Source organism: Triticum dicoccoides, chromosome 4A (assembly GCF_002162155.2).
Source record: "Triticum dicoccoides isolate Atlit2015 ecotype Zavitan chromosome 4A, WEW_v2.0, whole genome shotgun sequence".
In the NCBI taxonomy this organism is placed as follows: Eukaryota; Viridiplantae; Streptophyta; class Magnoliopsida; order Poales; family Poaceae; genus Triticum; species Triticum dicoccoides.
In genome coordinates this window covers 285,859,542-285,874,172 of record NC_041386.1, presented here as the reverse complement: position 1 = coordinate 285,874,172, position 14,631 = coordinate 285,859,542, and positions in this window count along the sequence as shown.

Here is a 14,631-nt window from a genome sequence, read left to right as displayed (position 1 = left end):
ATCGTGATCCTCATCACCATGGACACAGTTGTCGAGGACGAACTTGTAGGTGGACGAAGTTGAAGACATGGCGCAATCCAAGTACTCCAAGGTGTCTCGGGAGTGGTATTCATGCAAAAACAGCAAACACAAGCGACACCCGTAAATACAATTGTTAGCGCACACAAGGCGTACATCAAGGAAATATGAGTTCGTTCAACAAGATTGTTCGCAAAAAAGCACATGAAGCTTATCAAGATGATATAGAATGATATGCAAAGCATTCATGGGAGCAAAAGCATTCATTGTGCACACAAATGTAATGTGAATAGGACCAATGCAACCATTGTGCAAAATGATGTCATAATGTGAAGGTGTATCAAAAGCATGAACATGGTAATTGGTGCTCAATGTGATTATGTGATCATGCAATTGATGATGGGCAATGTGATCATTATGTATGAAGATGCCATCAAGAAAGATCACAACAAATTTTCTACGAAAGTGCACAAGCTCATATATCATGGATGACATAGAAATACAAGATGCAACAAGGCAATCATTATGTGAGTCAATCCATGCATAAGATGCAAATTTGTTATGGGTGGTGTTATACCATGGCTTAATGTCGTGGTAGAAGTGGTGGTCCGGTGGTGTGTCCAAAGTAGGTGCATCCACTAAGTTTGAGCACTCTCAACTTGAAGGTCCAGAGGGTCCATCTCCAATGTCGGTCCTCCATCCAATAGATATAACATGTAGACAAGAAGAAGGAGACAACAATGAAAGTATGACTCAAAGGGAAGGAGTTCACCTTATGAATGTTCCCAAAGATGGAATTGCACATCATGTATGCCATCACATAACCAATACGTCTCATGATGTTACCAACATGTGAATCATTCAGAATGAAAGAATATGACAAACACTCGGAAAAACAAATGAGGTTAGCGGAAATGCAAACCAAAACATTCATGTGGTTAAATACCCAACAAGTGTGCCCATCATTCATATCATAAGAAAGTACAAGGGTGTAGGACATGGTATGTAGGCACAAGATGCTTTATAAATAAGAAAGCATGCTTCAGAAGTAAGATGTCCAAGTCTCCAAGATCAATAAGAATAGAATAGTTGTACTCACTACATGTGGATATGAGAGAGACAACTAATGGAGACAAGAGACAATGATGAGGATAAATCAAGTGAGTGGCATGTATATATATGCTATCAACCCAATGCAATGAGCAATTATCTATCGTGGGTGATGCGACCAAGCAAGTGATCATAGTAAATAAGTTGTGCAAACTAGTGGAGCGAAGATGCAACACACTAGAGGAAATCATGGAAATCATGTCATGTGTGCAAATAGCGGGCATACACAATGCACATGACATAGCACAAGCATTAAAACAAGATATGAGCAAAGTAGGTTCATGGTGTTGGCAAGAATTCCTATGTAAATAGCAATGGAACATCATGACTCTCCCAACACAAGTATCAACAATAGCATGGGGCACGTAGAACATGGCAATAGCAACAAGGATCTCCAACGAGCATGCAAATACACATTGAAGTAGGATAATGGTGAATCATGGGTAAATGCAAGCAAGGGTCAAAATTGCAAGGCAAAGGTATATAAATAGGCATAACATGCAAAGTGAACACGATATAATGGGCATAAGGTGACAAATGGTATATAGCCCAAAGCCGTGTGAGAGCCAAGTAAAAGATATGCGCGTAGTCTTTGCGTGAAGGGAACGGTGGTAAAGAACCACCGGATCCCAAGTCATCTTTGTTCTCAAGAGCTTGTTTTTTGAACTCTTGGGATTGAGAGGTTGACGAGTATACATGAGTACCTACACAAAACAAAGGAAAAGGAAAAAGTGTGTGTGCGTGGTATATGTACACATCATCCATTATGATGCGCACGTGCATGTGTTGATTAGCACAAAATATCCAATGCTCAAATAAATGAGATGCATGATATAGAAACATGTCATCCATCATGATAGGTTTGTTATTATGTATAGCATAATGGAGACTCAAATTGTATAATGCATCACTAGTAATATCTAGAGCATTGTGATTCATGGAATGCATATGGTGTACACTATCATGGGAATCATGCAAAGTGTGGAATGCATCAAAATCTCCTAATATGTATGAGGAAACTATGGGGGTCTCCTCATGAGCATTAATGGAAACATCACATGGAGAATATTGACAACATCTGAAACAAAGCATATTTGGTTCTATGTGATCATGGCATGGTATAGTAGATGAATTTCGCAAATCATGTAAAGGAAGCATGGCAATATCATCTCATGAAAAACAAAAGCCAATGACCATCATCTCGTCAACTATGCCATAAGTGCAAATAGGATTGATTTTAATGGGGCATGCATAGGTACTATGTTGAGATTGAAATGATGCAATATGGGAGATCTCACTCATAGCATATGACAAGTTTAATGGATTGTCGAACATGATGTGACTGGTAGAATTTTCACATGATATCCTATGGAGCATAGCATCACAACTAGGCAACTCATCATGCTCATCATCATATTCATCACAAATTGGTAAGTCATGACATGAGGAAGTCGCACTAGCATGAAGCATGGTAATAGTTGTGTCAACATCATGCAAGCAATCATTGGTAAGATAGTCCACTAGTGGGACAAGAGATGTACCATCACCTATGTTACCTTTGGAGTTCCATGCATGTGGTGTAGGTGAGGTGTCGAAGATCCAATCGTTCTCATCTTCATCTTGATAGAACCATGTGAGTGGTGCATTATCTTCCACCATGGTCATCGTTTTGTCCATTGGAGGGATGTACTCGTCGTGGATTGGCGTGTCGTCTTGTTGGCAATCTAACACCAAAGAAGAAAACACACTCGGAGTAGAGGTTAAGTCATTAGAAATCAAAGTGGCCTCACATGCCCTATCAACTACCTCACTCACTAAGTGTTGTGGCTCACTCATTCCCTCTTGAATTCTCTCACTCGTATGGTTGGTGGAGTCATTCAAATGGCTCTCAACCTCACATATGATGTCTGGCATGCTCTCATGTGTTGGGCTAGTGGTGGCACACTCATCCTCTCATAGGAAATGCACTCAATGTCACATTTGGTGGAGTCACTCATATCACTCATGGTGGTGTGGCTCTCCTCACATAGGAATTAGGGCATCTCGTCATATGTGGGTGTCAGAGAAATGTACATGCAAATGTCTCCATGCTCAACTCCAATCGCCGCCTTAGTTGAAGGGATAGTCCCATGCTCAACCTCCTCATCCATAACGGCTCCAAATATGAATGTCGTAGGAAGTGGCAAGTCACCATGCTCCTTCGAGACCAAATATAAAATCTCATGTGCACTCGCGTAGCTTGACTCGAAGTAGGAGACATATAGGGGCGCCATCTTCATCTTGTTGAAGAGGTTCACGCTCGTCGCCGTGGTCGAAGGGGATGGCCCTTGCTCGACCATCTTGTTGTCATCCTGTTGTATGAGGCCCATATGATGTGGCACCTTGTATCTCGTCTCCATGACCGAAGGGAATTTCCCATGCTCGGACATCCTCCTTGAGGGGCTTCCGAAGATGGAAGTGTCGCCCTCACTCATAGGTGGTTGCCTTGCTATTGAAGATGTCGATGTAAGCGAACTCATGGGAAGTAGGCGAAGATGTCGTACGTTCAAAGGCGAAGATGTCATGATAACACTTGGCAAAGATGCCGAAGTGGTGGTTGTAGCCGTAGCTCCATCTTGGTGGTGCTTGTCTTGCAGTCTTCTCTTTTTCTCATGAATTTTGGCCATAGCTTGATGTAGAGCTTATTGGGACTTGTAGGTTTGCGTGTGTCCAGCATCTTCATGATGATGGTGTCGTTGTCGTGCTTGAGCTTGAAGAAGATGTCGTTCGTCGTTGTTCACATGATTCTTGGAGGTGACTTGCCCTTCATGACGATGTTGATCACGAATGTGATGATGGTCTTCATGAAGATGTGGACGTGGACAAATTGCACTTGCATCGTTTGTGTACTTGGAAGACTTGTGACTTTAGCGTCATCGCTGTGAAGATGACGAAGGGGGAGAAGACTTGTAGTCGATCAACACATGTTGGAGCTCCTCCATGTGTTTGTGCACCGTTTTGTTGATGGAGTCGAACTCGTCGTCGATGTAAGCCCGTCTCCTTGCTTTGTAGTGTCGTATGTCGATGGCAATGTTGTCGATGCGCTCTTGCATTGCTCGTTCTAGTCCAACGTGGTGAGTGTGGATGTAGTTGTTCGCGCCGTCGTTGTCGAACACCAGAGATAAAATGCTTTTCCTATCCATCACAAGACTCGATCAAATATGAGTGAGAGAAAGAGAAGAACTAGACCGGATGTACCTTACCCGATGTTGAAAATGGATCAATGATCACTCAATAGTGTAGTAATGAAATAGCACAATTGGTACCTGATCTTGTCAATTCTCACACCTACATAATAAGGCTTATGGAGTAGTTGGTGAGGATAGGGGCACAAAAATTTGATGGAAATGTTAGCAAGAGTCAATAAGTTCACAAATTCGCAAATGTAACAAGTAGACCAATAGCAATGTGGGCACACGAAAACACGCGCGCGAATAGATAGATGTGGTTGTGCAACCAAGGATTGAGCGGAAAATGTGGATTCCACGGAAAATGCTCTTGTCGCACAACACTAGAGAGACGCTAGCCGATTGCTCAATAGGCGGATACAAACTTGTACACTACCTATATGAGACAAAATGTAGCGACTTCCTATCACAAGTATGCTATGTATGTATGAAGTTTCGATGCTTTAGCACTAGGTGATCCAGGATGATCGAGTATGATATCATATGATATATTGTGATGCACTATGATATGATGCTATGGCTCTTTCTTACAAGTTTCTTCGTGTTTCTCTTTTGCTTAAAAGCTTATTCTTTTTTTGCCACTTTTGCAAATGCTCAAACCAAGATAGCAATTGTGTATATGCGGGAACAATGTATGACACAATAGATGATACAATGATATATGCACGCAATCGAAGATGCGGCTCGATGATCACTAAAGTGCACAAGTAGCGTGGCCCGGCAATACTCAAATGGCTAGTCTCGATAGGCAAGTGACGCAAAAAGGGCTATGGGTTAACAATGCAATTGCATGGAGAATGTACAATGATGTCATCGAGTTACCGTCTGTGGAAATGATGAGAGGTGGTGTTCTTGATGTAGAACCATTCCTAATTAGCCGAAACACCTTAGGAAACGGAAAAACCGCAAACTCAAAATCTCTGTAGGCAAATGCAAAAAGTGGCAGCGAAAAAGCGGTGGTGGTTCCAAAGTTGGCAATCCAGAACTGGAATGATGGGATATGCAAGTCGGAGTTGAGGTCACCGTCCCTAAGTAGCCTAAACACCTTAGGAGACACAAGCCACAACTCAAACAAGCTCAAACAAAATGGGGTTAAGTTTAGGTTATGGTGGAAATGTATAGTGGGCAATGGGTATGGGGAAGTGGTGGTGGTGGTTGATGAAGAATCAACCCATCCCTAAGTATCCAAAACACCTTAGGAGACTCGAATCACTACTCAAGCAACCACTAATGTGATGGGGAACAAAATGTGTTAGGTTGCGGAAAGCTATGGAGGTTATGCAGATGATATGTTGGAGGGCCTAGACAAAGATGCCAAAGTTCCAAAAATTTGATGGAGTCAAATGATGATAGTGGTATTTTTGTGGGATGGGGAATGTCAATAGCTTCAAAACGAGCTAAAGAACATCAAAATCCGAGTCTGGATGAACTAGTTATGGCCGAAACAATAATCAGCCAAAGTCGATATCCATAGGTGTTGCACGTCCGAGAAACATCGGATGTCCGGTGGCTGGAGCGTGGAAAGACGTCTGGAAGTTGTCGGAAGTCCGAGGTTTCAGCTCTGGACCGGGGGGCGGGGCAGATTTCTAGTAAGTATCGGTCGTCCGGTGGTTCTGGGGGCTCCGGACATCCGAGAAAACGTCGGTCGTCCAGTGGGTCTGGGTCAACTGAAGATCTGAGATCCAGGACACAATTTCGGGCGGAAAATGACGATTTTGGGGTCAAAATTGATGAGATTTCATGGATGGAAAGTGAGGAAACTTGTGGAGATGCTAGATCCACTCAAAACACAGCAAATCCATGGATCAAAATCAACAAAACATCACCAAACCAACAAATCACAAAAAAATTGGGGCTATTTTTGGTGGGGATTTTTTAATTAAGACGTAATCGAACAAAACTAGGCTAGAAAACGGGGGTAGGGACTCCAAATTAGTGATCAACGTGGCTCATGATACCGTATGATGAGGGGCTAACACGATCTAGGTCGATCTATCACGAATGGAGGGGGTTCGCACGAAGAAAACGAAGAACACGAGGGGGGAAATCATAAGGAGAATGAGAGAAATCACTCGAATCAACAAGATATTGTCACACATGTGCTAGATCCGAACAAAAAATGAGATACACGATCCAAAGACAACAAAGGAAAGATACATATATACCTTGTGTGCTGCATCCAATTCTTGAATTACTTGCTCCTATCATATGTTTGGTTGCAACAATGTCATTTCTTCACATATGCCATGTCCCATTGATTGCTACATGCTTTCCTTGATTTCCTCACACATGATGAACAATTGCTTCTATTGTGTTGAGTGTCACACTATCTTCACAACACCCTATGCACATTATGCTTGGTTTGCCTTATCACATGCATTTAGACACTTCATTTTCTTTGGTGTTGTGAATGGTTCATATATATACCATCGACCAATTGTTGAGCGTTTGATGCATGCTTGCTATGAACTTGAGGTGGATGCTTATTCTCTTGTCACACATATTTGCACTGCTACCTCACATTTACATGCTTTTTTCCACAATGACCTTCATTTTGCTTGATTCATATGCATATATGACATGCTACAATCCTTTGTCACTCCATTTGCTATGCTTGATGATGACACTTGTTGGGTGAATCACCGCTTGAATGCTTGGATTTGCACACGCTAACCACATTTGTTTTTCCAAGTGTTTGTTGTCTTTGCTCCTTTTGAAGGAATCACAAGATGGTGTTTGTTCCCATTTCGAGCTTTAAGATGACGAGTAATTGGTGATCGTCCACTTCTACACGGTGATGCCATCTCTTTCCCATGATGATTTGGTTTTCGACCCGAGGTCAGATCTTTCCCAAGGGGGAGGGGATGATGCGGAGCATCCTACGGACATCACCATCTCAAGAGTCCATTTGGCAAGTGATACGTGTGACATCTACTTCACATACACAAAGGTGAATCATCTCCTTTACACATGTTCACTTGACTCCTTCGAGGATGGTATACTACTTGACCCTCCATCGTGCATGCATAGGTATTGTCAGAGCTTTGCATATGTCGAGGAGGAGTGCAAGTGCCAAGGAACGACTACACCAGCCGCGAGGGAAGAGTGGAAGAGAAGACGGAAGAACAGACAAGTCTGCACTTGCCCGGATCATCCAGACCTCCACCCGGACGATCCGAACGATGCCCAGATGAGTCGGTCCCTGGCCCAGATGATCCGACTATAAGCACGAAGACAACAGCACCAGCCTAGATTAAGCCGGATCATCTGGACCCCCATCTGGATCATTTGGAAGATGCCCGGACCGTCCGGACGGAGCCTTGGACGTCCGACTGTTCCTTGCAGCTACGACCCAGCTAAATCATCCGGATGAGCACCCAGATCATCCGGACGAATGCCCGGATCATCCGGCCTTTGCCTACGTGCATGTTTCAAGCCAGGGCCCATGCACCCATTCTGCCCCCTCACTTACCCCTTCATGGACTAGACTATAAATAGACCTCCTCCTCCCCCTTTCTAGGGTTAGCAAATATGATAGCTCATTTGTATGTGAGCTTTGCTCCTACCTCCTCCTCTTGAGAGAGATAAAGAGACCACTTCCATGGAGTTCACGGCGTCCATGTGAGAAGATCCCTAGTGGATTCAAGACCCCATCTAGGGAAGGATCATCTAGATCATCAAGACCCCATCTCCTTTGGATTTGGGATGAACTCTACCTTGTATCTTTCTCTTTGTTGTTCATATACCCTTTGTGTATCTTGTGTGTTTGATTGTCTAGTGGATGTGTGAGTGGACTTTTTCTTGAGTGTTCCTCTCGTGATTTCCCTCATGTTTGCCCTTGTGTTCTTCATGTTATTTGCGGAATCCCCTCCAAATCATGAAAGATCGGCCCCTAGGGTTCCACCCTACATCACCTAGCCAGCCTCCGGTGCCCATCTTCTGGTATGTAAGCCCATTTGCCCTAGACAAAATAATGAGAAGACTCTCGAGATGGAGTGCCACCCTCAAGGCGGAACTTGGGCAGGAGAACTTTTGCTCTCCGGCGGAGCTATTCTGCCAGGGATACTTCCCTCCGGGAGGGAAATCGAAGCCACCGTCACCAACAACAACCCTCTCATCATGGGAGGACCAATCTTCATAAACATCTTCACCAGCACCATCTCATCTCAAACCCTAGTTCATCTCTTGTATTCAATCTTTGTATCAAAACCTCATATTGGTACCTGTGGGTTGCTCGTAGTGTTGATTACATCTTGTAGTTGATGCTAGTTAGTTTATTTGGGGGAACATTATATGTTTAGATCTACTATGCTATTCAATACCCCTCTGATCTTGGACATTAATATGATGTGTGAGTAGTTACTTGCGTTCTTGAGGACATAGGAGAAGTCTTGTCATAAGTAATCATGTGAATTTGGTATTCATTCGATATTTTGATGATATGTATGTTGTTGAATCTCTTAGTGGTGTCATGTGAATGTCGATTACATGACAATTCACCATCTTTGGGCCTAAGGGAATGCATTGTGGAGTAGTAGTTTGATGATGGGTTGCTAGAGTGACAGAAGCTTAAACCCTAGTTTATGCACTATTACGCAAGGGGATGATTTGGATCCACATGTTTAACGCTACGGTTAGATTTATCTTAATTCTAAATTTGTAGTTGTGGATGCTTGCGAGAGGGGTTAATCATAAGTTGGAGGCTTGTTCAAGTAAGAACAGCACCCAAGAACTGGTCCACCGACATATCAAATTATTAAAGTAGCAAATGCGAATCAAACAGACATGATGAAAGTGACTAGATGAAATTCCCGTGTGTCCTCAGGAACGCTTTGCTTATTATAAGAGACCATTCATGTTTGTCCTTTGCAACAGAAAGGATTGGGCTACCTTGTTGCACCTTAGTTACTATTGCTACTTGTTACTTGTTACAAATTATCTTACTAACAAACTACTCGTTATCGATAATTTCAGTGCTTGTAGAAATACCTTGCTAAAAACCGCTTGTTATTTCCTTCCACACCTCGTTGGGTTCGACACTTAATTATCAAAAGGACTATGATTAATCCCCAATACTTGTGGGTCATCGGTCCCATTGGTAACGTAATAACATGTTTAAGTGTTTCTGCAAACATGGATGCTTAATTTTAGTTGAACTGCACAAAAATAGAGATTGGAATGGCTCAAGGCCCCTCCTTGTAATACCACTGCACACTGATGTTCAGCACTTGCAAAAGGTGTACCCAAGATAATTGGGTGGATTTCTAGTATCAGGCCTACCGTGGAGGCACCCTAGGTCCCATCTCTCCCTCACATATTGGCATACTATGCTACCGTTGTATTTTTAATAAAGGGATTGTATCGCAATCTTTTCCCATTTAGAAAATGAAGTTTCTTCTATTTATTAGTGTATATTGACTAGTTCCACTATAAAGTAATCCGACTTTTTCATTATCTGTGCAAACATGGTTATTCAGCTACATTTTAGTGGAACTACACACATGTTCGGATGGAACCTGATGTAGGGTGGATACCCTAGGGCCGATCTTTCACGATTCGGAGGGGTTCCCATGAAGAACACAAAGAACACAAACGGGAAACGAGAGGAAACACTCAAATCAATGGGATTCGATTACACATGTGCTAGATCCGAGTACACAATGAGATACATGATCCAAACACAACAAGGGACGATACAAGCGGTAGGTAGTCCTTCCCGATCCGTGAGGACGCGGGGTCTTAAATCCACGAGAGGGATCTTCCCTCACGAGGTCTTGAATCAACTTGGAGAATCTTCTCCAAGGAGGCCTTGGTCTCCAAATGGAGTAGTATCAAGTGGATGAGCAATGATCTATCTCTAGTTTGAGCTAAACCAATGCTGACCCTAGAAAACTGGAGGTGGAGTCGTATATACAGTCTAAGAGTTCAAAGGGGTACATGGTCCTCGGCCCTGGTCACTATGCGCTGACAGGCGTCAGACGTCCGATGGGTCTCGGACGTCCGGAAGCTCGTGAAGGTCCGGATGTCCGAAATGCATCGGTCGTCCGGTGGTCGATCGTCACGAGGGCTCGTACTTCCGCTAGTTTCCTTTTGTGATTTGACACTAGATTTTTGGAGGGGCTCGGTCGTCCGGGCGCTGGGAGGTGTAGGACGTCCGGTCCACGTCGGTCGTCCGGCCGCTGTAGCGTTTGCGAGCTAGCTCTTCAGGCTGGTGGAGGCTCCAATCATCGGACGACCAATCTGGATGTAGACTTTGGCAGCTTTCTTCCTGGCTCTTGTACTTGGTGCTCTCGTCGTCTTGTCTATTGGATGTAGTGGTTCTATGGCTTCCTTCTAAGTACCTAATCACACACAGGGTTTCCGCTTGAGGTAGTAGCCATGTCTCACATGTAGAAAGTGGTAGTTCGGAGAGGAGCGAGTTTAGCTTACTTTCGATAGCTCTTGCTCGAGCTCTAATCATTGGTCCATGTGGTGTCGTGGGAGATGAAGGTAGGTCCAAGGGGATGACCGTAGGATGCTCCGCATCATCTCCCCCCCAGCAAAGATCTGATCTCGGATCGAAAGCCTCATCACCATGGTAGGGAGAGAGATCCGTGACGTTGAAGATATTGCTCACATTGTACTTGTCACATGGAATGTCGATCTTGTAAGCATTGTTGTTATAGCATGCTAGCACCTTAAAGGGTCCATCAGCTCGAGGTAGAATCTTGGATTTGTGTCTGTTGGGAAGTGGTCCTTGCGAAGGTGTAACCACACAAGATCTCCAATGTTGAATGGCATGGGGTGCTTGTTGAAGTTAATCTTGGTCGCGAGGCATTGTACTTGGCACTCGATGGTGTGCCTAGTATGTTCATGCACCTTCTTGAGATACCTCACTCATGCACTCGCGTCCTTGTTGATGCGCTCTTGTATAGGTAGTGGGAGAATGTCCAATGGGGACAATGGGTTGAAGCCGTAGATGATCTCGAAGGTGCACTTGCTGGTAGTCGAATATCTTGCTCGATTGTAGGCATATTCGGCAATGGGTAAACATTCCTCCCACTCCTTGATGTTCTTCTTGATCAAGACGCATAGGAGAGTAGATAGTGTCTGGTTTGTGACCTCTGTTTGGTCGTTAGTTTGTGGATGGTATGATGAAGAGAACAAGAGCTTGATTCTGAGCTTGGCGCATAGTGTCTTCCAAAAGTAGCTTAGGAACTTGATGTCACGGTCAGATACGATAGTCTTGGGCACTCCATGTAGATGCAAGATTTCCCTACAAAAGAGATTTGCAACATGCAAAGCATCGTCTATCTTGTTGCATGGGATAAAATGTGCCATCTTAGAGAAATGGTGCACAATAGCAAACACGAAAGCTGATACGTCTCCAATGTATCTCTAATTTGATTGTTCCATGTTATTATATTATCTATTTTGGATGATTTATATGCATTAATATGCTATTTTATATTATTTTTGGGACTAGCCTATTAACCTAGAGCCTAGTGCCAGTTTCGGTTTTTTCTTCTTATTTTTGAGTTTTATAGAAAAGGAATATCAAACGAAGTCCAAATGGAATAAACCTTTACAATGATTTCTGGCACCAGAAGACATCCATGGATCTTGGAGAGGGGGCCAGAAGCTTCCCGAGGAGGCCACAATCCTCCTAGGTGCACCCCTTGGGGTGCCCTGAGGGCTTGTGGGCCCCTCAGGTGCCCTCCAACCCTAATTCTTGCACTATAATTTCCCAAATATTCTCAAACATCAGAGGCATCCACCAAAATACTTTTCTGCCACCGCAAGCCTCTGTTCCCGTGAGATCCATCTTGGGGCCTTTTCCACACCCTGCCGGAGGAGGATTCGCTCATAGAGGGCATCTACGTCAACCTTGTTGCCCTCCCGATGAAGCATGAGTAGTTTACCATGGACCAAAGGGCCCATAGCTAGTAGCTAGATGGCTCCTTCTCTCTCTATGATCTTCAATACCATGTTCTCCACGATGTTGTTGGAGTTCTATCTGATGTAATATTGTTTTGTATTGTATTAGTCCAGATCCGATGAATTGTGGATTTATGATCAATTATCTATGAATATTATTTGAGTCTTTTCTAGACTATTTTATGCATGATCAAATATCACTGTATTTCTCTTCGAATTATCGGTTTGGTTTGGCCAACTAGATTGGTTTTTCTTGCAACAGGAGAGGTGCTTAGTTTTGGGTTCAATCTTGCGGTGTCCTCACCCAGTGACATAGTAGGGGTAGTGTGACGCCCACGATTCAATCGTACACTAATCGTACACACAAACGTGTACGATCAAGATCAGGGACTCACAAGAAGATATCACAGCACAACTCTAAACACAAAAGAAAGTCATACAAGCTTCATATTACAAGCCAGGGGCCTCGAGGGCTCGAATACATAGCTCGATACATAAGAGAGTCAGCGGAAGCAATAATATCTGAGTACAGACATAAGTTAAACAAGTTTTGCCTTAAGAAGGCTAGCACAAACATCAACAATCGAAGAGGCAAGGCCTCCTGCCTGGGACCTCCTAACTACTCCTGGTCGTTGGCGGGCTCCACGTAGTAGTAGGCACCCTCGGGGTAGTAGTAGTAGTAGTAGTCGACTAGGGTGGCATCTAGCTCCTGGGATCCACCATCTGGTTGCAACAACCAGAAGGAAGAAAGAAGGGGGAAAAGGGGGAGCAAAGCAACCGTGAGTACTCATCCAGAGTGCTCGCAAGCATGAGATCTAAACTAAGTATGCATTGGTATCAAATGGAAGGGTTGTATCTGTGGACTAAATTGTAGAATGCTAGAATAAAGGGGAAGTGATGAGGACATCAATACATTGTTACACCCACAACCCATGCTTCTATACATACTGGACCAATTACTAGAGCTCGCGCACGCCAATTGCATTATCAGGTACTTTCGTTTCTTGGTAAAGATTCTAATGTTGATGAGAATATGATGCTGCCTAAATTGGATACATTTGTTTTGCTTACAAATGAAGGGCCTAGATTGGACAAGAAAGATGAACCTTGGAGCAAGTTCAAACATGCAGATGATGGCATGCGCAGGGGGATCAAGAACGGAGTTACAAGTGATGATTTCAGGACTTTGAAGCCACCATAAGGAGTGCATGAAGTCTTGGATGAAATATACAAGATGCCACTTCATAAATTTCGTCCAGAGGCTATTCTAGGTGATGCGTCACCTTATTATTGGGCCAGGCCCATGTATTTTTCAAATACTTAAGTATAGGTTGTTTTTAGAGTCCGTATGTGTGGGGAAACAAGAGTTAGGATTGGTTTCGGACCCCTCCTCCAAGGGCCAAGAAATTCCCCCCTCTTCCTCCATATATACAGCCCTTAGGGCGTCTTTTAGGCTTTGGGTTTTGTTTAGATTAAAAGTTCGCAATAGCTGCAACTTTGCATACTTCATTTGTGTCCAACAACCAGACCAAGACGTCATAGAATCCCACCTTCATTAATAAAGCTTTCCTCCTTTATTCGCAATATCTAGATTACAATCTCAGTTTCTTGCTTGTTCTTCGTTTGCTTGCAGGAAATAGACCCTCGTGGTCAGGTTGATCGTGCTCCGGTGTGGTGAATAACCCTCGGAAGTTGGTTTAACGATTGAAGGCGCGACGTCTTCGCACGTTCATAGTCGGATCGTCAAAGTCGACTCCCACAGAAAACAATATCTATCTCATCGAAACATCAGGATACCTTCACCTCTATTAAGAGGTATCAGATTTCCAGGTTGCTCAGTGAGATTTTATAGTTTTTTGTAGTTTAGATCGCGTCTGTTCTTCATACCTATAGTCCATGAAAAAAGCCAAAAAAACATTAGGGTTAGTTCATCATATCCGAACCAATCTGAGCCTTTGCATAGTCTTTTTAGTATTTTGCTTTGTTGAATTTGCGGTTGCATCGTCGTGTCTAGTTGCTGGTCTTAGAGTCTAGTCTTTTAGAGTTTCGAGTTCTGGTCATAAGTTGTCACGCCGCCCCCGCACCATCATCATCGCCCCTGCCATCTACCACCACCGCTTATCTGCCATCGATCCGTCTCCATATACCATCACCAATCTGTATCCATATACCACCACCAATCCGTATCCATATACCACCACCAATCCGTATCCATATACCACCACCGCTGCCATGTCCTACCACCATATATCCACCACCAATCTGAGTTCCTTTCGTATTAGGTTTGTTTTCGAGGTCCGTCTAATTTCCGATTTGTGTTTCCTTGCCTGAGTAGGTTTCGAAAAAAAGAGTCTGGAGA